At 38.1% G+C, this 15,105-nt stretch overlaps 1 non-coding gene across 1 annotated transcript; it reads right to left on the minus strand.

Annotated features, from left to right (window-relative positions):
- Positions 1 to 4,423: 4,423 nt before the first annotated feature.
- On the minus strand, positions 4,424 to 4,527 carry LOC112713632 (small nucleolar RNA R71). Its single transcript, XR_003158603.1, has one exon. It is a non-coding gene; the product is annotated as a small nucleolar RNA R71 (small nucleolar RNA).
- Positions 4,528 to 15,105: the final 10,578 nt, after the last annotated feature.

Below are 15,105 nucleotides of genomic sequence, written 5' to 3' on the forward strand. Positions count from 1 at the left end.
CAAAAGCTTTTAGGTTTAGAATTTGTTATTTTATTTTAGTTCAAATCAAATTAGGTTAGATATAAAAGGGAAAAGATTCACCCTTTAAGGGGGATGATCTCACTTTCGCATGTTTCACTTTTCAGAACCCTTGTTTTCTCTTTAAGTCATGAGACACTAAACCTCCTCGGTTAAGTTTAGGAGCTCTGTTTATTTCTATGGCTTAAGACTGTTGCTTTTCTATTTTAATTTATGTATTGATTCAGTTTCAAGGATTGCTTTCGTTCTTCATCTTATGAATCTAGGTAGAACGATAGTATAACCCTTATTCTACATGTGTTATTGTGATTCTCGACAGAGCTATGCCGCTTAAACAACTTCTTTTGAAAGTATATTTCTCCTAAATTGCTAATTACTAGAACTAGTCAGGATACATGACATATAATCCGCTTAGCTTTAGGTAATTAGGGTTTCTATGGCCATGAACTAGAATTTCTCTTAACTCTCTCTAAATTAAGTGACCAAGACATTGGCGGTTGATTTGAGTTAGAGGACTGATGAGCGGATAATTTATACGCTTTTTGGCATTGTTTTTATATAGTTTTTAGTAAGTTTGAGCTACTTTTAGGGATGTTTTCATTAGTTTTTATGTTAAAGTCACATTTCTGGACTTTACTATGAGTTTGTGTGTTTTTCTGTGATTTCAGGTAAATTCTGACTGAAATTGAGGGATTTGAGCAAAACTCTGAAGAAGGCTGACAAAAGGACTGCTGATGCTGTTGGAATCTGACCTCCCTGCACTCGAAATGGATTTTCTAGAGCTACAGAACTCCAATTGGCGCGCTCTCAACGGCGTTGGAAAGTAGACATCCAGGGCTTTCCAGCAATATATAATAGTCCATACTTTATTCGAAGAATGACGACATAACTTGGCGTTGAACGCCAAGTACACGCTGCTGTCTGGAGTTAAACGCCAGAAAAACGTCATTATCCGGAGTTGAACGCCCAAAACACGTCATAACTCAGAGTTCAACTCCAAGAGATGCCTCAGCTCGTGAATTAATCAAGCTCAGCCCAAGCATACACCAAGTGGGCCCCGGAAGTGGATTTATGCATCAATTACTTACTCATGTAAACCCTAGTAGCTAGTCTAGTATATATAGGACATTTATCTATTGTATTAGACATCTTTGGTCTCAGTTTTGTTTTATTCTTCATCTTAGGAGATCATTGATCACGTTAGAGAGGGCTGGCCATTCGGCCATGCCTGAACCTCTTTTGCTTATGTATTTTCAACGGTGGAGTTTCTGCACACCATAGATTAAGGGTGTGGAGCTCTGCTGTACCTCAAGTATTAATGAAATTCTATTATCTTTTATTCAAATCTCTCTTATTCTTATTCCAAGATATTCATTCGTACCCAAGAACATGATGAATGTAATGAGTTAGATTACCCTCATTATTATTCTCCCTTATGAACGTGCGTGATTGACAACCACTTCCGTTCTACATGCAACAGAGCTTGAATGTGTATCTCTTAGATTCCCCAACAGAATCTTCGTGGTATAAGCTAGATAGATGGCGGCATTTATGAGGATCCGGAAAGTCTAACCTTGTCTGTGGTATTCCGAGTAGGATCCTGGGAATCCGGAAAGTCTAACCTTGTCTGTGGTATTCCGAGTAGGATTCCGGTAATGAATGACTGTGACGTGCTTCAAACTTGTAACCTGCTGGGCGTTAGTGACAGACGCAAAAGAGGGATTCTATTCCAGTAGGAGCGGGAACCAACCGGTGATTAGCCGTACTGTGACAGAGTGCGTGAGCATTAGTTTTCACTGCGAGGATGGGATGTAGCCATCAGCCATGGGTGATGCCTCCAAACGATTAGCCGTGCGACTGACAACCGCATAGGATCATTTTCCCGAGAGGATGAAAGTAGCCACAGTTGATGGTGAACCCCTATACAAAGCTTTCCATGGAAAGGAGTAAGAAGGATTGAGTAGAAGCAGTGGGAGAGCAGGCGTCCTTGGGCTCTACAGCATCTCCATCCGCTTATCTGAAATTCCCACCAATGAATCTGCATAAGTATTCTATCCCTTTTATTATTCCTTTTTATTATTTATTCCAATAATCACAATTCCCCTTTTTTCTGCCTAACTGAGATTTGCAAGGTGACCATAGCTTGCTTCATACCAACAATCTCTGTGGGATCGACCCTTACTCACGTAAGGTTTATTACTTGGACGACCCAGTACACTTGCTGGTTAGTTGAACGGAGTTGTGTCCACTCGTGCCAATTTCTAAAATCCAATTACAATGAATATGATCACAATTTCGTCCACCAAGTTTTTGGCGCCGTTGCCGGGGATTGTTCGAGTATGGACAACTGACGGTTCATCTTGTTGCTCAGATTAGGTAATTTTCTTTTCAAAAATCTTTTTCAAAATTTTTTCTTTTATTTTTCGTTTTTCCAAAAATGTTTTTCGAAAAAAAAAATTAATAAAAATACAAAAAAATTAGAAAATCATAAAAATAAAAAATATTTTGTGTTCTTGTTTGAGTTTTGTGTTAATTTTTAAGTTTGGTGTCAATTGCATGCTTTTAAAATTTTTCTTGCATTTTTCGAAAATCTCATGCATTCATAGTGTTCTTCATGATCTTCAAGTTGTTCTTGATAAGTCTTCTTGTTTGATCTTGATGATTTCTTGTTTTGTGTCTTTTGTTGTTTTTCATGTGCATTTTTGCACTCATATTTTTCATGCATTAAAAATTTCTAAGTTTGGTGTCTTGCATGTTTTCTTTGCATCAAAAATTTTTCAAAATTATGTTCTTGATGTTCATCATGATCTTCAAAGTGTTCTTGGTGTTCATCTTGACATTCATATCATTCTTGCATGCATTCATTGTTTTGATCTAAAAATTTCATGCATTGAGTATTTTTGTTGTTTTTCTCTCTCATAATTAAAAATTCAAAAAAAATCAAAAAAAAAATATCTTTTCCTTATTTTCCTCCAAATTTTCGAAATTTTGGGTTGACTTGGTCAAAAATTTTTAAAATTAGTTGTTTCTTACAAGTCAAGTCAAAATTTCAATTTTAAAAATCTTATCTTTTCCAAATCTTTTTCAAAAATCATATCTTTTTCATTTTTGTATAATTTTCGAAAATTTTAAAAAAATCTTTTTCAAAATCTTTTCAAAATCTTTTTCTTATCTTTTATATCTAATTTTCAAAAATTAGCTAACAATTAATGTGATTGGTTCAAAAATTTGAAGTTTGTTACTTTCTTGTTAAGAAAGGTTCAATCTTTAAGTTCTAGAATCTAATCTTGTAGTTTCTTGTTAGTTAAGTTAATTTTAAAAATTAAATCTTTTTCAAAATATCTTTTTATTAAAATTTTTATCTTATCTTTTTATCTTTTATCTTATGTTTTTCAAAACTTTTATCTTTTTTCAAAATTTGATTTCAAAATATCTTATCTAACTTCTTATCCTCTTATCTTTTTCAAAATTTGATTTCAAATCTTTTTCAATCAACTAACTAACTTTTTGTTTGTTTCTCATCTTTTTCAAAACCACCTAACTACTTTTCCCTCTCTAATTTTCGAAAAATTCTCCCTCTCTTTTTCAAAAAATTCTTTTTGTTTTAAATTTTAATTATATTTTGTCTTTAATTTTCGAAAATCACTAACCCCTTTTTAAAATTATTTTCGAATTTCTCTTCTCTTCTCTCCTCTTTTATTCTTTTTAATTATTTAATTACTAACACTTCTCTTCACCTCTCTTCATCCAAAAATCCGAATCCATCTTTCCTCTTTCTTCTACCCCTTCTTCTTCTACTAACATAAAGGAATCTCTATACTGTGACATAGAGGATTCCTTTTTCTTTTCTTGTTTTCTTCTCTTTCATATGAGCAGGAACAGGGAAAATGGCACTCTTGTTGAAGTTGATCCAGAACCTGAAAGGACTCTGAAGAGAAAATTAAGAGAAGCTAAATTACAACAATCCAGAAATAACCTTTCAGAAATTTTCGAACAAGAGAAGGATATGGCAGCCGAAAATAATAATAATAATGCAAGGAGAATGCTTGGTGACTTCACAAAGCCAACGTCCAAGTTTGATGGAAGAAGCATCTCCATTCCTGCCATTGGAGCCAATAACTTTGAGCTTAAGCCTCAACTAGTTGCATTAATGCAACAAAACTGCAAGTTTTATGGACTTCCATCTGAAGATCCCTATCAGTTCTTAACTGAATTCTTGCAGATCTGTGAGACTGTAAAGACTAATGGAGTTGATCCTGAAGTCTACAGACTCATGCTTTTCCCTTTTGCTGTAAGAGACAGAGCTAGAATATGGTTGGATTCACAACCTAAGGACAGCCTGGACTCATGGGATAAGCTTGTCACTGCTTTCTTGGATAAGTTCTTTCCTCCTCAAAAGCTGAGCAAGCTGAGAGTGGATGTTCAAACCTTCAAGCAAAAGGATGGTGAATCCCTCTATGAAGCTTGGGAAAGATACAAGCAGTTGACCAAAAGATGTCCATCTGACATGTTTTCAGAATGGACTATGTTAGATATATTCTATTATGGTCTCTCTGAATTTTCGAAAATGTCATTGGACCATTCTGCAGGTGGATCTATTCACCTAAAGAAAACGCCTGAAGAGGCTCAAGAACTCATTGACATGGTTGCAAACAACCAGTTCATGTATACCTCTGAGAGGAATTCCGTGAACAATGGGATACCTCAGAAGAAAGGAGTTCTTGAAATTGATGCTCTGAATGCCATATTGGCTCAGAACAAAATGTTGACTCAACAGGTCAACATAATCTCTCAAAATCTGAATGGATTGCAACATGCAGCCAACAGTACTAGAGAGGCAGCTTCTGAAGAAGCTTATGATCCTGAGAACCCTGCCATGGCAGAGGTTAATTACATGGGTGAACCATATGGAAACACCTATAACCCATCATGGATAAATCATCCAAATTTCTCCTGGAAGGATCAACAAAAGCCTCAACAAGGCTTTAACAATGGTGGACGCAATAGGCTGAATAATAGTAAGCCATATCCATCATCTTCTCAGCAACAGACAGAGAACTCTGATCAAAATAATTCTAATTTAGCCAATATAGTCTCTGATCTGTCAAAGGCCACTTTCAGTTTCATGAATGAAACCAGATCCTCCATTAGAAATTTAGAGGCACAAGTGGGTCAACTGAGTAAGAAAGTTATTGAAACTCCTCCCAGTATTCTCCCAAGTAATACAGAAGAGAATCCAAAAGGAGAGTGCAAAGCCATTGACTTAGTCAACATGGCCGAATGCATCAAGGAGGAGGAGGACGAAAATCCTAGTGAGGAAGACCTCCTGGGACGTCCATCAAGCAAGAAGGAGTTTCCTATTAAGGATCTAGAGGAATCTGAGGCTCATCTAGAGACCATAGAGATTCCATTAAATCTCCTTCTGCCATTCATGAGCTCTGAAGAATATTCATCCTCTGAAGAGGATGAAGATGTGACTGGAGAGCAAGTTGCTCAATACTTAGGAGCTATCATGAAGCTGAATGCCAAGCTGTTTGGTAATGAGATTTGGGAAAGTGAACCTCCCCTGCTCATTAGTGAACTAGATACTTGGATTCAGAAAACTTTACCTCAAAAGAAACAAGATCCTGGCAAGTTCTTAATACCTTGCACCATTGGCACCATGAGCTTTGAAAAAGCTCTATGTGATCTGGGATCAGGGATAAATCTGATGCCACTCTCTGTAATGGAGAAGCTGGGGATCATTGAGGTACAACCTGCCTTGTTCTCATTACAATTGGCAGATAAGTCTTTGAGACAAGCCTATGGAATGGTAGAGGACGTGCTAGTAAAGGTTGAAGGCTTTTACATCCCTGCTGATTTCATAATCCTAGATACTAGGAAGGAAGATGATGAATGCATCATCCTAGGAAGACCTTTCCTAGCCACAGCAGAAGCTGTGATAGATGTCAACAGAGGAGAGTTAGTCCTTCAATTGAATGGGGAATACCTTGTGTTTCAAGCACATGGCCATCCCTCTGTGACAAAAGAGAGTAAGCATGAAGAGCTTCTCTCAGTTCAAGGTCAAGAAGAGCCCACACAGTCAAACTCTAAGTTTGGTGTTGTGAGGCCACAACCAAACTCAAAGTTTGGTGTTCAAATTCCATATCCAAACTCTAAGTTTGGTGTGGAGACAACACACTAAATTGACCTGATCATCTTGTGGCTCCATGAGAGCCACTGTCAAGCTATTGACATTAAAGAAGCGCTTGTTGGGAGGCAACCCAATTTTATTTATCTAATTTTATTTTATTTTGTTTTAGTGTTATTTTTGTGTTGAATTAGGTACATGATCATGAGGAGTCACGAAAAAATCAAAGAAATTAAAAACAGAGTCAAAAACAGAAGAAAAAAAATTTTCACCCTGGAGGATGCACGGGCTGGCGTTCAACGCCCAGAAGGTGCATCTGGCCGGCGTTCAACGCCAGAACAGAGCACCATTCTGGCGCTGAACGCCCAAAACAAGCAACAACCTGGCGTTAAACGCCAGGATGGTGCACAGAGAGGACAAACTGGCGCTGAACGCCAGTAACAAGCATGAAACTGGCGTTCAACGCCAGAAACATGCATTACATGGGCGTTGAACGCCCAGAATGTGCACCAATGGGCGTTTAAACGCCAGAATGGTGTGCCAAGGCATTTTACATGCCTATTTGGTGCAGGGATGGAATTCCTTGACACCTCAGGATCTGTGGACCTCACAGGATCCCCACCTACCTCGCCCTCTCTCACTCCATTCATGGTCATCCCTTCTATTTTTCATTCACCACCTACATCTACCCACTCTTCCCCATACACCCCACCTACCTTTATAATTTAACTTCTCTTCTTCTTCTTCTTCTCTTCTTTCTTTTCTTGCTCGAGGGCGAGCAATACTTTAAGTTTGGTGTGGTAAAAGCATAGCTTTTTTGCTTTTCCATTACCATTAATGGCACCTAAGGTCAGAGAAACCTCAAAGGGAAGACAAAAGCTTCCACCTCTGAGTCTTGGGAGATGGAAAATATAAGCCGTCATAGCTCAGTGGTATAACATGTAGCTGCAAATCAAGAGATCCCTGAGATACCTCAGGGGATAAGTTGTCATCCACACAACTATTGGGAGCAAATAATGTTAAAAACACCAAAATCACTAGGGATCATGCAACAGAAGCAAGGAAAAGACATAAAGAAGCTCAAAAAGCACCATTGGACCTTCAAGAAGGCGCCACCCTCACTCAGGTGGATTCATTCTTTGTTCTTTATTTCTTTTTGTTTTCGTTTTTAATATTGTGTTTATCTATGTTTTGTGTCTCTACTTCATGATCATTAAGTGTGTAACCATGCCTTAAAGCTATGAATAAAATCCATTAGTCCTTCACTTATCTTAAAAGAAAAATGTTTTAATTCAAAAGAACAAGAAATACATAATTTTCGAAATTATTAGTGAATTTAATTTAATTATATTGATGTGGTGGCAATAATTTTTGTTTTCTGAATGAATGCTTGAACAGTGCATATTTTTGATCTTGTTGTTTATGAGTGTTAAAATTGTTGGTTCTTGAAAGAATGATGAACAAAGAGAAATGTTATTGATGATCTGAAAAACATCATGAAATTGATTCTTGAAGCAAGAAAAAGCAGTGAAAAAAAAATGTGGCGAAAATTTTAAGGCAAGGATCCAAGGCTTTGAGCATTAATGGATAGGAGGGCCCAAGGAAATTAAAATCCAGGCCTAAGCGGCTAAATCAAGCTGTCCCTAACCATGTGCTTGTGTCATGAAGGTCCAAGTGAAAAGCTTGAGACTGATTGGTTAAAGTCGTGATCCAAAGCAAAAGAGTGTGCTTAAGAGCTCTGGACACCACTAACTGGGGACTTTAGCAAAGCTGAGTCACAATCTGAAAAGGTTCACCCAGTTATGTGTCTGTGGCATTTGTGTATCCGGTGGTAATACTGGAAGACAAAGTGCTTAGGGCCAAGGCCAAGACTCATAAAGTAGCTGTGTTCAAGAATCAACATGCTTAACTAGGAAAGTCAATAACACTATCCAAAATTCTAAGTTCCTAGAGATGCCAATCACTCTAAACTACAAAGGAAAAAGTGAGATGCCAAAACTGTTCAGAAGCAAAAAGCTACAAGTCCCGCTCATCTAATTAAATTAATATTCATTGATATTTTGGACTTTATAGTATATTCTCTTCTTTTTATCCTAATTGATTTTCAGTTGCTTGGGGACAAGCAACAATTTAAGTTTGGTGTTGTGATGAGCGGATAATTTATACGCTTTTTGGCATTGTTTTTATATAGTTTTTAGTAAGTTTGAGCTACTTTTAGGGATGTTTTCATTAGTTTTTATGTTAAAGTCACATTTCTGGACTTTACTATGAGTTTGTGTGTTTTTCTGTGATTTCAGGTAAATTCTGACTGAAATTGAGGGATTTGAGCAAAACTCTGAAGAAGGCTGACAAAAGGACTGCTGATGCTGTTGGAATCTGACCTCCCTGCACTCGAAATGGATTTTCTAGAGCTACAGAACTCCAATTGGCGCGCTCTCAACGGCGTTGGAAAGTAGACATCCAGGGCTTTCCAGCAATATATAATAGTCCATACTTTATTCGAAGAATGACGACATAACTTGGCGTTGAACGCCAAGTACACGCTGCTGTCTGGAGTTAAACGCCAGAAAAACGTCATTATCCGGAGTTGAACGCCCAAAACACGTCATAACTCAGAGTTCAACTCCAAGAGATGCCTCAGCTCGTGAATTAATCAAGCTCAGCCCAAGCATACACCAAGTGGGCCCCGGAAGTGGATTTATGCATCAATTACTTACTCATGTAAACCCTAGTAGCTAGTCTAGTATATATAGGACATTTATCTATTGTATTAGACATCTTTGGTCTCAGTTTTGTTTTATTCTTCATCTTAGGAGATCATTGATCACGTTAGAGAGGGCTGGCCATTCGGCCATGCCTGAACCTCTTTTGCTTATGTATTTTCAACGGTGGAGTTTCTGCACACCATAGATTAAGGGTGTGGAGCTCTGCTGTACCTCAAGTATTAATGAAATTCTATTATCTTTTATTCAAATCTCTCTTATTCTTATTCCAAGATATTCATTCGTACCCAAGAACATGATGAATGTAATGAGTTAGATTACCCTCATTATTATTCTCCCTTATGAACGTGCGTGATTGACAACCACTTCCGTTCTACATGCAACAGAGCTTGAATGTGTATCTCTTAGATTCCCCAACAGAATCTTCGTGGTATAAGCTAGATAGATGGCGGCATTTATGAGGATCTGGAAAGTCTAACCTTGTCTGTGGTATTCCGAGTAGGATCCTGGGAATCCGGAAAGTCTAACCTTGTCTGTGGTATTCCGAGTAGGATTCCGGTAATGAATGACTGTGACGTGCTTCAAACTTGTAACCTGCTGGGCGTTAGTGACAGACGCAAAAGAGGGATTCTATTCCAGTAGGAGCGGGAACCAACCGGTGATTAGCCGTACTGTGACAGAGTGCGTGAGCATTAGTTTTCACTGCGAGGATGGGATGTAGCCATCAGCCATGGGTGATGCCTCCAGACGATTAGCCGTGCGACTGACAACCGCATAGGATCATTTTCCCGAGAGGATGAAAGTAGCCACAGTTGATGGTGAACCCCTATACAAAGCTTTCCATGGAAAGGAGTAAGAAGGATTGAGTAGAAGCAGTGGGAGAGCAGGCGTCCTTGGGCTCTACAGCATCTCCATCCGCTTATCTGAAATTCCCACCAATGAATCTGCATAAGTATTCTATCCCTTTTATTATTCCTTTTTATTATTTATTCCAATAATCACAATTCCCCTTTTTTCTGCCTAACTGAGATTTGCAAGGTGACCATAGCTTGCTTCATACCAACAATCTCTGTGGGATCGACCCTTACTCACGTAAGGTTTATTACTTGGACGACCCAGTACACTTGCTGGTTAGTTGAACGGAGTTGTGTCCACTCGTGCCAATTTCTAAAATCCAATTACAATGAATATGATCACAATTTCGTCCACCAAGGACACTAAATCAGTAAGACATTAGGGTTTAGTCAATTACGATTTGCTATGAAACGAATCTTGGATGATTTAAATAGTTGGTAAGAAAACATAATTCTGAAGAATAAACAACTCCGAAGCCTTAACTGCTTTCCATCATATATTTCACAACACTTTTATTGTTTGCTTTCCATTTCTCTGAGTTTACTATTTAATGCGTTTTACAACCTCAAAACATAACTTTTTGCTTGCCTCACTAAGTGAATCATTTGACCATTGTTGCTTAGTCCATCAATCCTCGTGGAATTCGACCCTCACTCACCTGAGGTATTACTTGATCCGACCCGGTGCACTTGCCGGTTAGTTTGTGGATATTCAGAATCCACCTCAACCACCAGGTTCCTAAAGGTCAAGTGGGTAAATTGAGTTCTATTGTCCGTCGTGATGGAATGTGGGACTCTAAATATGGTAGAAATGTTCTTATAGAGAAACTTTCGACTTCTTTGAGCTATGATGGTTGCCAAAGGCTTCGCCTCGATCCATGACGTGGCAGAAATTGGCGAGTTAAGAATTTATTAATAGGGACACGTTGCAAGTACAGTCCTTAATCAGCCAAAAATCTGCTTATCAATTTAAAAAAAAGGGGTTGTCACAATATTGAAAATTAAAATACTGGGAGTATGAATCCCAGGTCGTCTCCCAACGAGTTGCAAGGAGATGTGCTATTTCATCAATCGGGTGTTTTCAAAAATGGTTGAGTTGAGAAACAGAAATTTAAATTAGAGAATTTAATTAATTTTAAATAAAAGCCTTGATTGGGGATGGATTAGTTGGAAGCCCTATTCTTGTTGAAATACTCTCAAGATTAATTAATAATTGGAAGTTACTCTGCTTAGTTAATCCTTACTAGGTAAAGGAAAGTCAAGCAAGTTGGAAATTGATTTCTAGTCATAAGTCCTAATCCTCTCCCTTGGGAAGGATTAGAGTTAATGATTAGAGGGTGATTCAACAATAAACCCAATTTTAATTTCTCTCCTGAGTAGTTTAACTCAAGGGTTCCTTTCAATCATCCCCAATCAAGTCATGGAACTACTCACTCATCATAATTATAAAATTCACAGAATTAATGGTGAAAATAAAAGAAGACATGATAAACAATAATAAAAGGATTAATTGAAAATAAAAATAGTCTATATTAATAACTTGTAAGAATAAGCCAAAGTCAACTCTAGAGGGATTAAAAATATGGAAGAATAAATATAAAAGGTAAATAACAAAATAAGATGACTAGTACCGGAGGTAGACTCTTCTCAGAAGGTAAAGCCAAAATCTTCTCAAAAATCCTAATTATGAATGTCAAGTGATAAAAACCTAGGGGAGGAGTAAATCCAGATCTAAAACTAAAAATTGTGCAGAATGAATTGTTGTCTTCGTTTCTGCATGTTTCCTGACTCTAGTCTGTAATTCCGGGCCAAAAACTGGGTTAAAATCCGGCCCAAAAACTCTGCCAGCGACTTTTGAAATTCTGCAGATCGCGCACGTCATGCGGACGCGTCGTTCGGTGCTTTTCTTTTCCATGCGGGCGCGTCATCCATGCCTCTGCGTCGATTTTGCTTTTCCAATCCGCGCGTCCGCGTCACTCATGCGGCCGCATCACTGCGAATTCCTTTCTTCCGCGCGGTCGCGTCGCTGACGCGTACGTGTCACTTCTCGCTGGTCATCTCCTCAATTTCTTGTATTCCTTCCATTTTTGCAAGCTTCCTTCCCAATCTCCTACTCATTCATGCCCTGTAAAGCCTGAAACACTTAACACACAGATCACGGCATCGAATGGAATAAAGGGGGATTAAAATACCTAATTAAAGGTCTCCAGGAAGTAAGTTTTCAATCATGTAATAATTTTAGGAAGGAAATATAAATGCATTCTAATTATATGAATAAGTGGGTAAAGACCATGATAAAACCACACAATTAAACACATTATAAACCATAAAATAGTGGTTTATCAACCTCCCCACACTTAAAGATTAGCATGTCCTCATGCTTAATTGAAGGAGATAGAATAAATGAGTAGGAACATGTAAAAACTCATGCAATGCAATGCAACCTATATATGTGAATGCAACTATATGATTCTTGTCTACTTGATCAAGAATAAATAAGCTCTTCAAAATAATTACAAATCAAGCTCCACTAATTTAATGCTCATATAGTAAGAACAGATAAAAATGCAAGACGTTAGCTCACGAAAGCGGGGAACATTGAATTTCAAGCACTGAACCCTCACTGATGATGTATGTATACTCTAATCTCTCCAGTGTATAGGGTAATCACTCTATCCTTCTCTAATCATGGTCTCTAAATTTTGTTCTTCTCTTAACCAATCAACAACATTTAATATACCAATGCAACATCATGAGGTCTTCTCGGGGTTGTAATGGGGCCAAGGTAAGGGTAAGGATACATATATGGTTAAGTGAGCTTATAAATTGAATCTTTAATTAACTCAAACTCTAACATAACCTATATATTTTCTATAACTATGGAGTTCGTACCTAGCTACCCAGGATTCTCTTTCACATTCCATACTCATGTATCAACTGTTTATTTTAATTTTATCCTACATACATTGACCTTTGGATTCTTAACTCAACATTGGGTAAAATAATTTTTTTTATCAATTTTTTTTAAAACATAGCTTATCAATGCACATGGATTTTTGATTTTCATAGTTTCACATGAGTAGGTGTCCAAATTCCTATTATATTATCATGACATATCCCCTTATTATCTTCTGTTCCCACAATTTCCCATACTTAATTAGCACACACAATTCTATCTTAAGCTAACCAAAGATTCAAATTGGGGTATATAATTATTTTTTCGCTTAAGGCTAGTAATGTGGTAAATTATAGAACAAATGGGATTTAAAGGCTCAAAGTGGCTAACAAAGGTAATTGAAAAGGTAGGCTTAATTTGGATAAGTGAACTAAATAATTAATGGCCTCAATCATATGCAGCATATAAATATATTAAACATTAGACATATAAGATGGGACAAAATATAGGTTACGATCATAGAGAAGTAAACACACAAGAATAAAACAAATATAGTTAAATAATGTAACCATGCATAAAGGCTCAAATATCACAGGTTGTGTGTTCTTTAGCTCAAAAATTCATGTTTCAAATACAACTTCAAACAATTTTAACATAAGAGTTTTAATTAAAATTAGTGAAATTTTGTTCCAAAGATAGAGTTTTAGAAGAAACTTATTGTCTTTTCAATCAAGTAGAACATGCATGCAACTAATCTATTACTATGTAATTTATGCTATTCTAAAGGAAAGAAAAACTAACTAAATATCCTAATTTATTGGTGTTTAGGGAAGAAGAATTACCTCCGGAAGTCAGGTACTGACCGACCTCCCAACACTTAAGGATTTGCACCGTACGCGGTGCCATCTGTCAGGAACAATGGTGGGCTGGTGGCAGTGTCTCCATAGTCGGGGCCGTCATGGCTCCCTGTGCTGGTGAAGGAAGTGGAGTTCGGAGTCCCTGGGTCGTCGTCAGGTCGGTGATTGCCTGTGAGGAGCTCCTTGAGGTATTTGAAATGGCGGTGGTTGCAGCGCTCTCGGAGCTTTGCTTTCTTTTATTGTTGGTCCAATCGCTTCAGTATTTGGTGCAGCAGCTGACTAGTAGATGATGGAGGAGCTGCAACATCCTCTGTGGACTGGCTGGTAGTGGCAAGTTGTGGCCTGAGATATCTTTCGTTAGGAACATACTGATCATCCTGTGGAAGAATGGCTTTGGTGTCTCCAGCTCTATAGGATACTCCGGCTGCTGAAATAAGATCAGAGACTAATGCGGGGAAAGGTAGGTTGCCCGCGATCTGCACATGTTCCATAGCATTCCAGATATGTCTTGGTAAATTAAGAGTCTAGTCTGTGAGGATGCACCATAATAGAACGGCCATGTCTGTCATGAAGGAGGACTCATGAATACTTGGGAAGACGTAATGGGACATAATCTGTGCCCATACGTGAGCCTCTAAGGTGAGTGCGGACGCTGAGATTCCCTTAGGACGGGAATGATGGTATCCAAAGATCCATTTGCTGCCAGGTCGAGCGATAACTCTGAGAACAGCGTCCCAGTCAAAGGTGTATGCCTGGCGCTTGATTGCGGCTTTCTGAAAGGCGTCCAATCCTTCTGGAGCAGGTGGGAGATCTAAGGTTTGCTGTATGGCCTCTTCTATGATGGGGACTTTCTTCTCGCATAAATAAACGGATTGCAGAGTCGGTAGGTGAAAGTTGGAGTAGAACTCAACAACCCAAGAAAGATTAACCTGTCGTGGCTGTCTCTGTAAGAATCTCCAATGTCTTTGTGAAATTCATGGCTCAACAAATTCAGCAATACGAGGCGGAAGGATACGAAGGTGTTCATTGTTGTAATTTTGAGCTGCCAGAATAGGAAACATCTGCTCACAGTAGCGATTTGGGAATCGTGCAATGTCCTTTGCTGGGAAGGCTCTTTCCTTTTCATCAACCTTGATAATCCTTTTAATTCTTTTTGTTGAGGGCTTGACTGCAGTTGAAGAAGGCTCTGCCACTAAGGATCTCTTCGTTCCTTTCCTTGCTGTGGGTTTAGGGGTAGCTTTCTCTTTGCCTTTCTTGGTGGCCATTCTGAAAAAGGGAAGAGAAAGTAAATTAAATTTAAAGAGATAAAGCAAGAGAGAGGGTTGAGTGAGTGATAATCAGTGCACAGGAAAGATGAATGAAATAAACACATGGTCATGACAACATGTGAAAAGTTTAAGAAAGGGAATAGAATAAGTGCACGATAGGGAAGTAGATGCAAGATGTTTATTGGCATGCCGACAAGGGCATGAGTAGCATAGATCAAGCATCACTTCGTAACAAACTATCACGTTTGTATTGGTAATTAAATGCAATTAATAAAATAGTAAAGGAAATTTGTGAAAAGCATGCATTGAAAAGTAGGATATGATAATGTAGAAAAGTGCATAATGTCATACAGGCTTTT

The sequence above is a fragment of the Arachis hypogaea genome, chromosome 9, assembly GCF_003086295.3.
Source record: "Arachis hypogaea cultivar Tifrunner chromosome 9, arahy.Tifrunner.gnm2.J5K5, whole genome shotgun sequence".
Taxonomy (NCBI): Eukaryota; Viridiplantae; Streptophyta; class Magnoliopsida; order Fabales; family Fabaceae; genus Arachis; species Arachis hypogaea.